The sequence below is a fragment of the Arachis ipaensis genome, chromosome B9, assembly GCF_059453495.1.
Source record: "Arachis ipaensis isolate K30076 ecotype BB chromosome B9, ASM5945349v1, whole genome shotgun sequence".
Taxonomy (NCBI): domain Eukaryota; kingdom Viridiplantae; phylum Streptophyta; class Magnoliopsida; order Fabales; family Fabaceae; genus Arachis; species Arachis ipaensis.
In genome coordinates this window covers 111173272-111192053 of record NC_142444.1, presented here as the reverse complement: position 1 = coordinate 111192053, position 18782 = coordinate 111173272, and positions in this window count along the sequence as shown.

Below are 18782 nucleotides of genomic sequence, written 5' to 3'. Positions count from 1 at the left end.
TCAAGACCAATAAAAGACAGCATTCACATGCCCATATAGGGTGTTTGCTTATAGAAGAATGCCATTTGGCTTGTGCAATGCACCTGCAACCTTTCAATGGTGTTTGCTCTCCATTTTCTCCGATATAGTTGAGAAATTCCTTAAAGTATTCATGAATAACTTCTTTGTCTCGGTGATTCCTTTGATGTTTGCCTTAACCATCTGGCCTTAGTTCTGAAACGATGCCAAGAAACAAATCTGGTTTTAAAATGGGAAAAATGCCACTTCATGGTGACTGAAGAAATTATTCTTGGACATCAGATTTCAAATAAAGTGATAGAGGTAGATCAAGCTAAGGCGGAAGTAATTAAAAGATTACCACCACCAACTAATGTTAAGGCAATCAGAAGTTTCCTAGGACATGCGGGATTTTACAGGAGGTTTATAAACGATTTTTCTAAAATTGCAAAGCCCCTGTACAATCTCCTAGCCACTGACACTCCTTTTGTCTTTGACAAAGAGTGCCTGCATGCCTTTGAAACTCTGAAAGCCAAGCTTATCACTACACCCGCCATTTCTGCACCCAATTGGGACTTCCCATTCGAACTGATGTGTGATGCCAGTGACCATGCCATTGGCGCAGTCCTAGGACAGAGACATGATAAGCTCCTGTACGTCATTTATTATGCCAGTCATGTTCTAAATGACGCACAGAATAATTACACCACCATAGAGAAGGAATTACTTGCATTAGTTTATACCATTGACAAGTTCAGATCTTATTTGATAGGATCTAAGGTCATTATCTACACTGACCGTGCTGCTCTCAAATATCTCCTCACTAAGCAGGATTCTAAGCCAAGACTGATAAGATGGGTGCTACTCCTACAAGAGTTTGATATAGAAATCAAAGATAAAAAGGATCAGAAAATCAAGTGGCTGACCACTTGTCTCGGATTGAACTAGTAGCAGGGACATCACCTCCCTCTACTGAGGTATCCGAAACCTTTCCTAATGAGCAACTCTTTGCAATTTGGACAGCATCTTGATTTGCAGAAAATGCAAATTACAAGGAAATAAGGTTCATTCCCAAAGAATACAATAGACAGCAAGCTCGGAAGCTCATGCACAATGTAAAGTACTACTTGTGGGATGAACCATATCTTTTCAAGTAATGCTCAGAGGGAATAATCCGCTGTTGTGTATCTGAAGAAGAAGCACAGGAGATCTTATGGCATTGCCATAGCTCAGACTATGAAGGACACTTCGGAGGTAAGCGGATAGCCACCAAAGTCCTTCACAGTGGCTTCTACTGGCCAACACTCTTCAAGGATGCCCGAAAGTTTGTACGTAACTGTGATCATTGCCAAAGGGCTGGCAATCTCCCTCATAGTCATAACATGCCTCAGCAAGGTATCCTAGAGGTTGAGTTGTTTGATGTATGGGGTATAGACTTTATGGGGCCTTTCCCACTTTCATATTCAAACACCTACATCCTTGTGGCAGTAGATTACGTGTCTAAATGGGTTGAGACAATCGCATCACCCACTAATGATACTCGAGTAGTGATGAAGTTTCTTCAAAACACATCTTCAGTAGGTTTGGTGTCCCAAGGACACTGATTAGTGATAGAGGCAGTCATTTCTAAAACAAACAGCTTGACTCCTTACTACACCGTTATGGTGTTCAGCAAAGAGTAGTGATGCGTGAGCATCTTCTCTATCTTTTCCTAGTGAATTTGGATTCAAATTGTTGAGTTTAATCAAGATTTTATTACCTATAGCCACTATGAATGCTACTTTGAGTTGTTTTCAATTTCTATTTATTTCAGGTAGCATTCGGATGGATTTGACGGAGTTTTGTAGCAGAAAAGGAAGAAAGCGAATGATGTTGTCAACCCCGACCTCCTTCCACTAAAACACGAATAACTTGAGCTACAGAGGTCCAATTGACGTGATTTCGGTGGCATTGGAAAGCTAACTTCTAAATTTGACCTCTTTGCACTATAGACCTCCTTTTCTTCCATTTTGTATGGACCACTTCACACCAAACTTGAGGAAGCTCAAGTCTGGCGCCAACTCAAAATTCCCAAGGAAGAATACACGCTGCCATCTCCACGCCGAACTTGAGTTTACTCAAGTTCGATGCCAACTCAAAGGCTCCAAGGAAAGTATGTGCACACCACTCCACGCCAAACCTGGATTCTTCCAAGTTTGGCACCACCCTTAATGACGCCAATGGTCCCCACTCGTCCCAGGATACACTACACGTGGAGGCTTTGCAAATTTTGATTAAATTTTATTTTATTTATAATTAGGAAAAGATATTATTTAGTTTTAGGAATATATTTTTACATTAATTAGGATTAGATATAAAAGGGAAAAGAATCAGCCCTTCAGGCTCTTCTCTTCTCTTCTACCTCATTCTGTAATTTAGAGTTTTCAGAATCCTTGTTTTCTCTTTGAACCATGAGCAGCTAAACCTCCACTGTTAAGGTTAGGAGATCTGTCTATTGTATGAATTGATTCTATTTTTTTTCTATTTTAATTCATGTACTGATTTATATTTCATGAATTGTTTTCGTTCTTTATTTTATGAATCTGGGTGGAACGGAAGTATGACCTTGATTCTAATTGAGTTCTTGTATAACTTGGAAAAGCTCTTTATTTGAACAACATATTCTCCTAAATTTCTAATTATCTGGACTTAACGGGATACGTGACATATAATCCTCTTATATTTGGGTAATTAGGATTTTTTGGCATAGAACTAGAATTGAACTTCACCCTTTAATTGGAACTAAGTGACCAAAGAATTGGCGGTTGATGAAGGTTAGAGGAGACTAAAAAGGTCTAAGGAATTAGGGTTTAGTCACATATAGTTTGCCATGAATTGAATCTTGCATGATTAAAATAGTTAGTAAGAAAAGTCAATCCGGAAGATAGATATCTCTGAAGCCTTAAATGTTTCTTCATATATTATTCACTACTTGTTTACTGTTTGCTTTTTGATTCTCTGATTTACTGTTAATGCAATTGAACTTTCAAAACACCATTTTCTGTTTGTCTGACTAAGCCATTCACTCAATCATTGTTGCTTGATCAATCAATGCTCGTGGGATCGACCCTCATTCACCTGAGGTACTACTTGGTACGACCCGGTGCACTTGCCGGTTACTTGGTGGTTATAAATTTCGCACCAAATTTTTGGTGCCGTTGCCGAGGATTGAATGTGATTGACAACTATTAGTTGTTTGATTGCTTAGATTAGGAATTTTAGCTTTAAATTTATTTAATTTTTGCACCTTAATTTTAGAATTTTTCTAGCTTTATTTTTTCCTTAATTTCTGAAATTAAGTTTGGTGTTACCTAGTTAATTTTATTTTAATTTTTCTATTTAATTTCCTTGAAAATTTTGAATTTTTTTTGTTTGCTTTTGATTATTTTCGATTTTTTTTAGCATTAAGTAGTAAGTATTTCTATTTTATCATTTTACACAGGTTACCTCACTGGGAATTCTCTACACTCTGATGTAGAGAGTCCCATCTTTTCTTGTCTTCTGTCTGTTTATGAGCAGGAACAGGGACAAAGAACCTATGTTAGACTTTGATCCTAAACCTGAAAGGACTTTGTGGCGGCGTTTGCAACACGCAAGACTTTACAAGGCTGCAGAGTCCACCATGGATCATAATAATGCTGTTAATGCCAATATGGCAAATCCAAATGGGAATGAGCAAGCTAGAAGAGTGCTTGGCTCTTACACTGCTCCTAATGCAGATCTTTATGGAAAAAGTATTGTGGTGCCTCCTATAGCTGCAAATAACTTTGAACTGAAACCACAACTAGTTACTCTTGTGCAACAAAATTGTCAGTATCATGGACTTCCTCAGGAAGAACCGAATCAATTTATTTCTAATTTCTTACAGATTTGTGATATTGTGAAGACCAATGAAGTAAATCCCTGAGGTGTACAAGCTCATGCTCTTCCCATTTGCTGTGAGGGATAGAGCAAAGCTGTGGTTAGATTCTCAACCCAAGGAGAGTTTGGATACTTTGGATAAGGTGGTCACTGGATTTCTGACTAAATTTTTCCCACTTCAAAAGCTGACTAAGCTAAGGGTGGAGGTTCAGACTTTCAGATAGAAAGATGGTGAGACTCTTTAACAAGCTTGGGAGAGATTCAAGCTACTGACTAGGCAATGCCCTCCGGACATGTTCTCTAGATGGACTTAGCTGGATATCTTTTATGAGGGCTTATGTGAAATGTCCAAGATGCACTTTGATAATTTTGTAAGTGGTACCTTGCACATGAAGAAGACACCAGAGGAGATCACTGAGTTTATTGAGTTGGTTGCTAACAACTAATATCTCTATTCATCTAACAGGAATCCTATGAACTCTGGGACCCCTCAGAAGAAAGGTGTCATAGAAGTAGAAGCTTTTGATGCTCTTCTTGCTCAGAATAAAATTTTGAGTCAATAGATGAATTTACTTACCCAACAATTGAGTGGGATGCAGGTTTTAGCTGTCAACACTCAGAATGCACCTCAAAAAGCCACTTATGACATGATTGGCAACTTTATGCAAGGTGAGAATTATGATTATGCTCAATCTTCTTCTGAACAGGTCAATTACATGGGGACTGCTCCTAGAAACCCTAATAATGATCCATACTCTAAGACCTATAATTAGGGATAGCAAAATCACCCAAATTTTGGGTGGAGAGACCAACATCAGAGACCACAGAATTTTAATAATAATTCTCAGGGCGGTTTTCAACAGAATAATTTTAATAACCACCAGTTTCAGTAATCTCAGCAAGCAACTCCTCAGTCTCAGAATACTACTGATTTGGAAGCACTAATGGCGAGTTTTATACATGAAACTAGAGCATCAATCAAGAACTTGGAGATTCAAATGGCTCAATTAGCCACAAAAGTTAATGAAATTGATCAGAGGACCACTAATAGCCTTCTTGGTAACATAATTCCAAATCCAAGAGAGGAATGCATGGCTATCACCTTGATAAGTGGACAAGTGGCAAGTACGGAAGCACAAGTTAATGAGGAGCCAGTTGAAAAAGAAGCTCCAGAGGAGAAGAAAGAAGAGGTGGAGCATGTCCCTCCAAAGCATGCAGATAACCCATTCCCAGACTCTCTTAACACTTATCCTACATAAGGCGCCTGAGTACAAGCCTAAAATGCCATATCCTCAGAGACTTCAAAAGGAGACCAAGGACAAGTAGTTTTCAAAGTTCTTGGAGGTCTTTAGAAAGTTACAAATCAATATTCCTTTTGTTGAGGTCTTGGAGCAAATGCCTCTCTATGTCAAGTTCATGAAGGAGATGTTGTCAAAGAAGACGCCTTTAAAGGGAGATGAGACAGTGGTCTCGACTAAGAAATGTAGTACCATATTCAGAATAACTTGCCAAGGAAGATACCAGACCCATGAAGCTTTCAAATTCTATGTACCATTGGGAGCACAACCTTTGAAAAAGTGTTATGTGATCTGGGAGCAAGCATCAATTTAATGCCCATGTCTGTGATGAAGAAGTTGCAAATCCAAGAGGCACAACCCACAAGTATAGCATTACAGATGACAGACAAATCTCTAAAGCCCGCATATGGATTAGTGGAGAATATCTTGGTCAAAGTGGGTAAGTTCTTCCTCCCAGCAGATTTTGTGATTCTTGACACAAGGGAGGATGAGAATGCCTCTATAATTTTAGGAAGACCATTCCTAGCCACTGAAAGAGCTCTGATTGATCTGGAAGAAGGTGAATTAGTGCTAAGAGTGCATAATGAGCAACTGGTCTTTCATGTCTTCAAAGTTATACATTCAACAGGTGAAGAAGAGAGGTGCATGCAAACTGAGCTTATTGATGCAAACCTTCAAAAATCCCCCTGATGATGCACAACAGGATCTGCCGCTCAAACCTCCTTTGGTGACAAACAACAAAACTTCTCCTGACATCAAACCTAAGTTTGGTGGTGGGAATGCATCATCCACCAAGGGAGAGGGTTGACGATCGGGTTTTCTATCGGTAATGAATTTTGCAAATAAAGTCTCATTGCTAGTATAGTTTCTAAACCAACAAAGAATCCTTTCGTACAAAAATTTGGTTGTCACAAGTAACAAACCCCTAATAAAATTGATAACCGAAGTATTTAGACCTCGGGTCATCTCTCAAGGAATTGCAGGGAAGTATGATTTATTATTGGTTTTGGAAGATTATCTTTTTGGGGTTTTTGAATAATGAACAAGAAAAGTAAATTGCAAGAATTAAAGTAATAACTAGTAAAGCTCTTAGCAAAGTATGAGAACTGGAAATCCTATCATAGTTATCCTTATCAATTGTGATGAGAATTGTTCATTACTCCCACTTAGTTAACCCTCACTAAATAAAGGAAAGTCAAGTGGACTAATTAATTTGATTCCTCAAGTCCTAGTCAACTCCTAAGGAGAGACTAGCTTTAGAGGGATCCAAATCAACCAGCAAATTCCAATTATCAATCAACAAAGGAGTTTGATAACTCAAGTGTCATCAATTACTCAACCAAAGCCAAAAGGAGAGAAATCTAAATATTGAAAGCATCAATCACATAAATTGAAGAAAGCAACCATAAATCTGAAATACCTCAAATTGCATTAAATAGAAAATCAAATTAAACATAAGAATTCATAAATCAAATAGCAACATAAAGTGATCAATAGGAGAAATAGATAAACTAGAATGCTAGAATAAATAAAAGTAAAAGAGAAACTAAATTAAAGGAACATTGAACCTGGAATTAAGAAGGAATGAACCATAAACTAAGAGAATTCCTAAATCGTGAAACCTAGAGAGAGGAGAGAGCCTCTCTCTCTAGAAAACTACATCTAAAACCTAAAATTATGAATGATGAATTGTTCGAAAGAATGAATGGATTCTCCCACTTTATAGCCTCCAATCTGTGTTTTCTGGGCCGAAAACTGGGTCAGAAACAGCCCAAAAATTGCCCCCAGTGATTTCTGATACGTCCAGTACGCGGCACTGTCACGCGTACGCGTCGTCAACGTGTACATGTGGATTGAATTTTTGCCAGGTCACGCGTACGCATGATCCACGCGTGTGCGTCACCTATATTCAAGGAAGCTATGGCGAATTATATATCGTTGCGAAGCCCCAGATGTTATCTTTCCAACGCAACTGGAACCGCCTCATTTGGACCTCTGTAGCTCAAGTTATGGTCGATTTAGTACCAAGAGATCAGGCTGGACAGCTTAGCAATTCCTTCAGTTTCTTGTATTCCTTCCACTTTTGCATGCTTCCTTTCCATTCTCTAAGCCATTCCTGCCCTGTAAACTCTGAAATCACTTAACACACATATCATGGCATCGAATGGTAATAAGAGGGGATTAAACATAGCAAATTTAAGGCCAAAGAAGCATGTTTTCAATCATAGCACAAAGTTAGGAAGGAAAATATAAAACCATGCAATTAGTATGAATAAGTGTGCAAAGACTTGATAAAAACCACTCAATTGAGCATAAGATAAACCATAAAATAGTGGTTTAATAAGGGTCCTAAAAAGAAAGTACCCAGAGGATGGAGAAACAAAAAGATCCCCACTGAAGGTTTCTCCCCAGGAATGAAGGTGGTGTTGACTAGCAATCCAGTGTGGACTTATACAGTAAACAGAATCCTCTCTCTAGAGCATATTGAGCTACTTTATGGGGACATAGGGAGAAGATTCACAGTGAGGGGTGAAGAGCTGAGCCCCTATGGTCCCCCTCCTTAGAGGAGCTGACCGTCAAGTTAGTGACGGTAAAGAAGCGCTTGTCGCGAGACAACCCGATAATTTTGTATCCTTAGTTTAATTTCTATTGCTTTGATTTTATTATTTATTTGAATCTCGTTGAGTTTTTTACCTTTTTCCTTTGTTTTACGTGTGTTTTGTTCATGCAAAATGTTAAAAACAGGAACTCGGACACTTAGAAAAATTTTGGCCACCCTGAAGATGTAAGTTTCGGACTAGGTGGCGCCGTGTGTGCGTGCACAATGGAGTTTTCTCCCTGGAGGATTGGCGCCAGACTTTGGCTTTTCCAAGTCGGGTGCCAGGAATGACACCTTATAAGGAAGCACAGCGTGAAGACTTGACGCCAAACTTGAACTTTTCATGTTTGGCATGGGAGTAAAAAAAAAATTTGGGGTTGGCGCCAAACTTGGGCTGCACCAAGTTTGGCGCTAGGAGAGGATACTCAGTTCAGGTGCCATAGCGTTAACCTTTCATCCACCCAAGTTTGGCGCCAGCTTATCAAGTTTGGCCAAATTTAAACCAAATCCCACATAGTCCCAATCAAATCCCCTCCTGATTCCCTTTCCCTAATTCCATTCCCCACATATTTCCAATCAACTTTTATCCCACCCCCATTCCCAAGCCGCTGCACCCCACACCCGTGACCCCCCTCCCAAACCCCAATGCCACATACCCCCTCTTTCCTATATACATTTCCCCCTCCCCATATATATATATATATATATATATATATATATATATATATATATATATATATATACACACACACACACGTTTCCCCCCCCCCCCTCTCTTATATATGTATGTATGTATGTATGTATGTATGTAAAAAATATAAAATAAAATAAGTTTTAATTTTTATTTCTCTTGGCCTTTTATTATTTTCGACTTCTTTTGCATTAATATTTGTTTTTATTCCTCCATGCATTTTTTTTATGTCTCTTTGTTTTCAGTTTTTCTTTGCTTGAGGACAAGCAAACTTTTAAGTTTGGTGTTGTCGCTTCACTTGTGAATTTTCTATTTATTTTAATGGCACCAAAGGGAGACGAATCATCTTTATGGATGAGCACAGCCTGAAGAATGAGACAGTCACTAGGATAACTGAGGTGGTTGAGTTCCTTTCATTCTATATTTCCTCCCGTTCTTACTATGTTATATTCCTGTTTTCTGCTATTTGTCTTAGTTATTGCATGATCCTTTGTTATTTCAATTTCTAGGTTCTAGTTTAATTTGCTATTTTTATTCTGTTATTTGTTTTTAATTTCGAAAAGTGTCTCATGTATTGCTCACTAAGCTTGAATTCAAAAGAAAAAAGAAAAAGATGTAGTGCATGAGAAATAGAGTTTATAATAAAGAATAGTCTTATTTACTTAAATGTGGTGGTGTTCTTTGTGATTCTGAATGTGATGTGTGGAAAACAATCCAACACAAAACTCACCGGCAAGTGTATCGGGTCGCATCAAGTAATAATAACTCACATGAGTGAGGTCGATCCCACAGGGATTGAAGGATTGAGCAATTTTAGTTTAGTGGTTGATTTAGTCAAGCGAATCAAGTATTGGTTGAGTTGTTTGTAATTGACAGAAACTAAATTGCTTGAAATGTAAAGGGAGAAGGGGAAATTGCAGTAAATGAAAGAGCAAAGAAAGTAAAAGTGCTGAATCTTAAAGTGCAAGTAATGTAAATTGCAGAAACTTAGATTGCAAGAAATGTAAATGACTGAATCTTAAAGTGCAAGAAATGTAAATTGCTTGAATTGTAAAAGAGATTGGGAGTTGGGATTGCAGAATTTAAACAAGAGGAAGTAAATTACAGCAAAACAGAAGAGTAGAATGTGGATTGAAGTAAAGTAGATCTAAACAGAAAAGTAAAAATGCTTGAGAAATTAAAACAGAAAATGACTTGTGCTTAAATTGCAGCAAATTAAAAGAAGTTGAAGATCTCAGGAGTGGAAGAGACTAGAAAACAAGTCTAGATCTCAAATCCTTCCTTGATCCAACAAGAGCAATTGCAAAAGAAATAAAGAAAAGTAAACTGCAGAAAAAGTAGAAGATGGAAGCAGTAAACAGAATTGGAATTCAAATCTCAAATTCTAAAATTATGCAATAAAAGTAAACAAGAGATCTCAAGGTGAGATTGAAACAGAAGTTCTTCAATTCTCCACCCAAGATCCAAAGCAAGAAAAGTAAAGAGTGTTCAAGCAAGAACAAGGAAGAAGAGAGATCAATTCCCCTTCCCAATTCTCTAAGATCTAAATTCAAAATAGAAGCTCAAAAAGAAAATGAAAGTTCGAAAGAAAAATTCAAAGTAAAGTCTAAAGGTCTTAATTACATTAAACTAGCTCTTATTTATACACTTTCTATTCCTGGATTTTGGAATTTGGATGGACTTTTGATTTGGTGAAGAAATGAATTAATTTGGATTTTTAGTTCAATTTTCAGCCCATGGTGCACCTCCCAGGGAAGAGTTCGGCTCTTGGCAAGAGCTTTGGCCAAGAGCTTTGGTTCCCTTTCCTTCCAATGTGTTGCACATGGTTCCTTGTGACAAGAGAACAAAGCTCTTTGCAAGAGCTTGAAAGCTCTTTGCAAGAGCTTGAAAGCTCTTGGCAAGAGCTTTACTTGTCCTTGAGGTCCTTGGTTCAAGTCTTGGGTGGAGCACTTGTGGAGCTAATTTCCTTGGCACAAGAGAAGCCCCCAAAGTCTTGCTTCCTTGAGGTGCCCGGTTCAATCCTTGGTGAAGGAAGACAAGCTAATTTTGGCTTGTTTTTTCTTGTGAAGTAGCGCTGGCCCCCCTCCTCTTGGTCATGGGTTCAAGTCTTGGTGAGTGCATTAGTGAGCTTTTCTTCCTTGATTTTCTTTGGAGCATGCCCGAAAAAGCTCTTTGGCAAGAGCTTCAAAGTTCTTTGGCAAGAGCTTGGCTCTTGGTTCCTTCTTCCATGTGTTCTTGATAAAGCTCTTGGCAAGAGCTTCAAAGCTCTTGGCAAGAGCTTGGCTTCTGATTCTTTAAAGGAAAGCTCTCCACAAGAGCTTTAAAGCTCTTGGCAAGAGCTTTGTGCCCTTGTTTCTTGACTTCACCCACGCTTTTCCTTCTTTGAGCCACGCTTCTCTTCCTTGTGCCACGCTTTCTTTCTTTGCTTAGATCATGCTCCTTAGGCTACGCTTTTCTTATTTTTTTTCTTTTCTTCACCTACAAGTAATCAAAATAACTAATCAAAGTATCACCAAATTCACAAGGTTTATAAATCATTAAAAATCAATTAAATTTAGCTTAAACCTCATGATTTAGCATCAATTAAATGGTGGTTGTTCGATTCAAATAAACCATGCATTTCTATTCCAAATTACTTACTTAGAATGCAAGAAAGTGCATAAAACCAAATAAAAACAAAGAAAAAGGCTAGTAAAACTAGGCTAAGATGACTTGTCATCAGAATGCATGACATAAACCGTGCATATTTGAATTTGAATGAAAATATGTAGATTTATAAGGAACAGGAATTTAGAGAACTATTATGAATTCTCTGAAGTAAGTGAAAGCTTAATCCTTGAACCAAAAGAAACAACAAAAAAAAAAGAAAAAATAAAAGCAAGGTCCAAGGATCTGAACATCAATGACTACGGAGGTCAGACATAATTAAAAGCTCAAAGAGTTATTTCCCTATCATATGCTTGTGGTGTGAATGTGTCAAGTAATCCTTGAGACAGAGCACTAAGAGTCGAGATCAAATGCATTTAACAGAGTATGCCAAAGGCTTTGAGCACCATTGTCTGGGAGTAACTGAAAGAAAAATCAGAACTGAAAGAGAGTTTCCCAGTTACGTGCTTGTAGTGTTTTTGTGTCAAGTAACCCTTGAGACAAAGCATTTAAAGTCACGGCTAGGCTCAAGGTATAAAGCACCAAAAGGAGATTTGCTGTGTTCAAGGATTAAACTGAAGTATAAAAGATCAGAGAATTCATAATATTATCCAGATTCTAATTCCGAATGACAATGACATTACTCTAATTCAAAGGAGAGTGAGATGCCAAAACTATTCAGTATTGCAATAGATAAACCCCACTTCAAGAAGAGACATGAGCCTAATTGAACTCTCACTTCTCATGCAAATTCACATCTTAATCATGTATTAGTTTTGATTGCTTGAGGACAAGCAAGAATTTAAGTTTGGTGTTTGATGCGTGAGCATCTTCTCTATCTTTTCCGAGTAAATTTGCATTCAAATTGTTGATTTTAATCAAGATTTAATTACCTTTAGCTACTATGAATTCTACTTTAAGTTGTTTGCAATTTTTGTTTATTTCAGGTAGCATTCGGATGGATTTGACGGAGTTTTGTAGCAGAAAAGGAAGAAAACAAATGATGCTATCAACTCCGACCTCATTGTACTCAAATAAAAATAACTTGGGCTACAGAAGTCCAATTGACGTGATTTTAGCGGCATTGGAAAGCTAACTTTCAGAGCTTTCCAATGACATATAATAGTATACCTTTTACTTCCATTTCATACGAACCACTTCACACCAAACTTGAGGAAGATCAAGTTTGGCGCCAACTCAAAAGCCCCAAGGAAGAATACACGCTGCCATCTCCATGCCAAACTTAAGTAAACTCAAGTTCCGCGCCAACTCAAAGGCTCCAAGGAAAGTATGTGCGCACCACTCTACGCCAAACTTGGATTCTTCCAAGTTTGGCCCCACCCTTAATGAAGCCAATGGTCCCCACTCGTCCCAGGATGCACTACACGTGAAGGCTTTGCAAATTTTGATTAAATTTTATTTTATTTATAATTAGAAAAAGATATTATTTAGTTTTAGGAATATATTTTTACATCAATTAGGATTAGATATAAAAGGGAAAAGAATCAGCCCTTCGGACTCTTCTCTTCTCTTCTACCTCATTCCGCAATTTAGAGTTTTTCAGAATCCTTGTTTTCTCTCTGAACTATGAGTAGCTAAACCTCTACTGTAAAGGTTAGGAGCTCTGTCTATTGTACGGATTGATTCTATTATTTTTCTATTTTAATTCATGTACTGATTTATATTTCAAGAATTATTTTCGTTCTTTATTTTATGAATCTGGGTGGAACGGAAGTATGACCTTGATTCTAATTAAGTTCTTGTATAACTTGAAAAAGCTCTTTACTTGAACAACAGCTTGAAAACATATTCTCCTAAATTTCTAATTATCTAGACTTAACGGGATACGTGACATATAATCCTCTTATATTTGGGTAATTAGGGTTTTTATGGCATAGAACTAGAATTGAACTTCACCCTCTAATTGGAATTAAGTGACCAAGGAATTGGCGGTTGATGAAGGTTAGAGGAGACTAAAAAGGTATAAGGAATTAGAGTTTAGTCCCATATAGTTTGCCATAAAATGAATCTTGCATGATTAAAATAGTTAGTAAGAAAAGTCAATCCGGAAGATAGATATCTCTGAAGCCTTAACTGTTTCTCCATATATTATTCACTACTTGTTTACTGTTTGCTTTTTTATTCTCTGATTTACTGTTAATGCAATTGAACTTTCAGAACACCATTTTCTGTTTGTCTGACTAAGTCATTCACTCAATCATTGTTTCTTGATCTATCAATCCTTGTGGGATCGACCCTCATTCACCTGAGGTACTACTTGGTACGACCCGGTGCACTTGCCGGTTAGTTTGTGGTTATAAATTCTGCACCAAGTAGCAACTCCATATAATCCACAGACAAATGGGAAAGCTGAGATCTCTAACAGGGAACTGAAAAGAATCCTGGAAAGAAGAGTGAGCACCTCTAGAAAAGATTGGGCAAGAAAGCTCGATGATGCTCTACGGGCATACAGGACAGCTTTCAAGACCCCTATAGGGATGTCACCATAACAATTGGTTTATGGGAAAGCATGTCATTTACCAGTGGAACTGGAACATAGGGCCTACTAGGTAACCAGATTTCTCAACTTTGATGCTAAAACAGCAGGAGAAAAAAGGTTGCTCTAGCTGAATGAGTTGGATGAATTCTGGCTTGCTTCATTCGAAAATGCAAAAATCTATAAGGAAAGAGCAAAAAAGTGGAATGACAAGAAGATATCATCCAGAGTCTTTGAACCTGGCCAAAAAGTTTTACTCTTTAATTCTAGACTCAAGCTCTTCCTTGGGAAGCTCAAGTCACGTTGGACAAGACCTTTTGTGGTCACTGCAGTGTCACCTTAGGGTCATGTAGAACTTCAAAGCAGACATTCCGATGAAAGATTCACAGTTAATGGCCAGAGAGTGAAACACTACTTGGGAGGTGAGGTTGAGCAAGAGAGATCTACCTGCTGCTGACATGAGTACAGTAAAATCCAGCTAATGACATTAAAGAAGCGCTTGTTAGGAGGCAACCCAACCATAAGTAGAGTGCTTTTGCTTCTCTTTCTTTTATTCTTTTCAATTGAGTTCATTTTAGTTTATTTTCATATTTTTTTCCTTGCTTTCTAAACATTTGTGATCATGTACAGCACTTAGAACAGAGACAAAGACGCTTGAGATGGAAAACAGAACACCCTGGAGAGAGCCCCTTGCTGTCATTGAATGCCAAACAAGGAGAAAGCTGGGAGTTCAACGCCCACTGAGAAGTACTTCCTAGCGTTGAATCCCAGAATAGGAGCAACTGGGGCGTCTAACGCCCATTCAGGAGGAGCTCTGGACCTATTTTTGGTCCCCTTTGGGCGTTCAATGCCCATTCTTGGCGTTGAACACCAGAATTCTTCATCCCCTTCTAACACTCTTACCTTATGTTTTCAGTTTTCTTTACTTGAGAACAAGAAAAATTTTTAAGTTTGGTGTTGTAGAGCGAGCTCTAGGTTTTTATTATCATCAATAGAACCAAGGGAAGCTGAATCATCATCACAGAAGCACAGCCTGAGCAACCATCAGTACTAGGGTGGTTGAGTTTCATTCCCCCTTTCTTTTCATTTTTCAGCATTTCATTCCATTTTTTTTCTGATTTCTATTCTAGCTTTTGCATGATCACTCTTAGGATTCTGTTTTAGTTGTTTATTTTCAAGTACTTCACAGTTATAAGATATCCAATGTATCTCTCACTAAATTTAAAAGAAAAATTTTTTTTGAAAAGTGGTGAATGCATGATTTTCGAGTACATCATGACTATGTTCTAATTATTTTGATGTGGTGGCTTTGCATTGATTTTCTAAATATATGAATTAACTGTGCATATTTGATAGTGAAGTTAAGTTTATTGGATCTTGAAGAATAATGGATTTAGAGAAGTATTATTGATTCTCTGAAAAATAAAAAATAATTGATTCTTGGAATAAAAGAAATAGCAAAAAAAGGCAAAGAAAAAAGAAAAAAAAGAAAAAGAGAAGAGAAAAAGAAAAATCAAAAGAAAAAACCAAAAGAAAAAATAAGAGAAAAATCTAATAAAACTCAAAATGAAAGAAAAGGAGAGCTCAGAACCAAGGCTTTGAATATCAATGGTTAAGAGGGCTTCACAATAAAAAGGCCTACAATGTCACTATTTTGTTATTAGAAACTTTCTTTTGTCATTGAAATACAATATATGGAATATTAGAATGTAGAATTGATATATTTTTAACTTATTTTTTGTTCTTCATCTATCTTTTCAGTTTATATTCAGGTTATTGTGAAAAAAACTTAGTTTTTCCTCAAATTTTAGTTGATCGAATCTCAATTTAAAAACAAAAAGACAATTAGATGAGGCAGGCTTCAGCAAGATGGGTATGCCCATTAGCTGCCCCTAGCCTCAACCCAATTAGGGTGTAATTATTAGATTGGGATGGTTAATAACTCGACTCGGTGCGTAGGATAGATTGTCTCTATGATGGATCTCATTATATATAGCAGAGTAGTCAGAGCCAATAGACACCCATATATAATATAAAGAAACATAATATATATAATTATTGATCCAGCCAATACAAATCCAACATCATAAATCGGCATTATCATTCATAACTCGGCATTATTCATGTTATTATTCAGAAAGCTGGCATTATAGTTCGGCATTACAGTCATTAATCGGCAATCAACGTCATTAATTGGCCACTTACGTTACAACTCAGCTTAACGGACTGTTTTCCAATTGTAAAACGTCCAACCTGATATCCCACCCTTATTATTGCTCTTTAATACAGGCAATAAAACATAAGCATAACCAACTTACACATAGCCACCCATAAAAGGTATGATCTTCCATCCCAGAAGGACACATTGAATTCTCAATACTGACTTAAGCTTCGGAGTGCCTTTGCAGGTACATTCCCCCCTGTTTCTTGCTCAAAGCTCTACGCGATTGGACATCCTCTTGGTGTAAAGCTCGGATTACCACAAAGCTCAAAGGTTGGCACCGAAGATAACAACACGGTGTCAATTCCCATAGAACGAGCTCTCCCTCCAGGTATCCATACAAGAACAATTGGCACTCACCGTGGGCCGAAAATATAATCCCTTCCATATATCGACGGCCTCGAGGTTCTCGCTCGAAGTCATGGCTGAACAACTTCCACCAACACCATCCGAGCTCCTTCAGATGGTGACAGAGTTGTGGCAAGCCAACCAGCGCATGGCCGAAGAGAACCAAAGAATGGCAAATCAAATTGCCAACTTGAATAACACTCGGATCGAAAACAATAATGATCGGCAAGAAGCGACAGAAGAAATCGAGCATCAGTCAAGACCAACACACGTCTCTGACACTGCTCGGCATGAGGAAGATCAACCCGAGCATGACGAAAAAGCTCGGCCAGAAGATGAGAATGAACACCTGGAAAACTCCCCTGGGCCCTTTACAGCCGAAGTGATGAATTTCGTGCTGCCTAGGAGATTCACCTTGTCGACCACCCTGACTCCCTATGACGGGTTGGGTGATCCGAAGAAATACATCAAAAAGTTCAGCTCCGTAATGATAGTAAACGGTACATCTGATAAAGTTTTATATCGTTGCTTTCCATCTTACTTAGACGGTCCTGTACTTGATTTGTTTTGTTCTTTGCCTGTAGGTTCTATTTCTCGCTTTCGAGACATATCAAAGCCCTTTGAGGAGCACTTTGCTGGATCAGCCATTTACCTACACGACTTCGATTACCTAAATACAATCAGGCAAGGCTAGCAAGAAAGCCTCAGGGATTACATGATGCGCTTCACAAAGATAGCCATGAGTATACCCGACCTCCACTCCGAGGTGGAACTGCACGCCATAAAAAGCGGACTGCGACCAGAAAAATTCTAGGAAACTATTGTTGTAGCCAAACCTAAGACTATGGCCGAATTGTGAAAAGGCTAAAGGACAGATCGACATCGAGGAACTCCGACAAGCTTGGAAAACAAAAAAAGCCTCACTACAGAGACGCTGACAAAACGCGAGACAACAAGAAGAATTTCAAACCAACTCCACGATATGAGTCCTACACCAAATTCAACACCAAACGCGATGACATCATCAAGGAGATCTTGAATTCAAAATTAATCAAGCCACCAAGAAAAGTCGGCAGTTACCGGGATTCAAAAGGAACGGACCGATCAAAATACTGCTCTTTCCACCAGAAGCACGGACACACTACCAACGACTATGTCATCGCCAAAGACCTACTGGAGCGACTAGCTCAGCAAGGTCACCTGGACAAATACATCGGCGGCCACATACAGCACCGAGCACCCCCTTCTGGAGACCAAAGCTCAGCCATACAGCATGGCTAAGATAAAGATCGACCGAACAACCAACACGTATAATTAACTGTATTTTCGGAGGTTTTGCAGGTGGAGGAGCCACAAGCTCGGCAAGAAAGAGATCTTACCGAGCTATGCTTTCCATCAGCGCTGATCAAACTCAACAGCAGACACTACCACACTCCCCACAGATAACATTCCAGACAGCCGACCATAACAATAGTGTAGCAAACCTCGATGACCCAGTCGTGATCTCCCTACAACTAGGAGATCTCCTAGTAAAAAAGGTGTTACTGGATCTTGGGAGCAGTGCCGATGTCCTATTCTATTCCACATTCCAGAAGATGAAATTGAGCAGCAACATCCTCCAACCTTCTACTGGAGACCTGGTAGGTTTCTCAGGTGAGAGAGTCCCGGTTATGGGCTCCGGTGGTTACAAACCACACTTGGTGAGTTTCCCTCGTCAAAAACTTCAGATATTCAATACTTGGTGGTTGACTATTTTAGTCCTTATAATTTAATAATTGGCCGACCTTTCTTAAATAAGTTCGACGCTATAGTATCTACAATTCATCTTTGTGTTAAGTTCTCTTTGCAGGATAACACAATTGCAACCATTCACAGTGATGCCCGAGAAGCCAGGGAATGTTACAACAACAGTCTCAAAAGACCTAACCAAAACACAAAAGCCCATGTTCACAACATTGGCAGCATGAATGACCTGCCAGTCCTGGCTGACCTTGAACCCAGAGCGGAAACACTTGAAAGACCAACCCCAACAGGAGACCTACATAAAATCTATTTCACAGAAAGCACAGACAAATTCACATACGTTGGCTCGACATTATCCTCAGAAGAAAAATCATCATTCCGAGCATTCTTACAGCAAAATGCCGACCCGTTTGCTTGGACCCTAGCTGATATGCCAGGCATCGATCCATCCATCATATCACACAAGTTGACATTAGATCCATCTGTCTGACCTGTAGCACAGAAAAAGAGAAATCTCGGCCATGACTGAAAACAAGCTTCCCTAGAAGAAACCAAAAAGCTCATCAACGCGGGCTTCATCCGAGAAATCAGATTCACAACATGGCTGGCGAACGTCGTCATGGTTAAAAACCATTACGGTAAATGGTGCATGTGTGTTGATTTCACCGATCTTAACAAAGCATGCCCCCAAAGATTCCTACCCTTTGTCCTCTATTGATTGCTTAGTTGATAATGCCTCTGGTTTTGAAAAACTCAGATTTATGGATGCATATTCAGGTTATAACCAGATCCAAATACATCCATCCGATCAAAATAAGACAGTCTTTATTACTGAATATGGA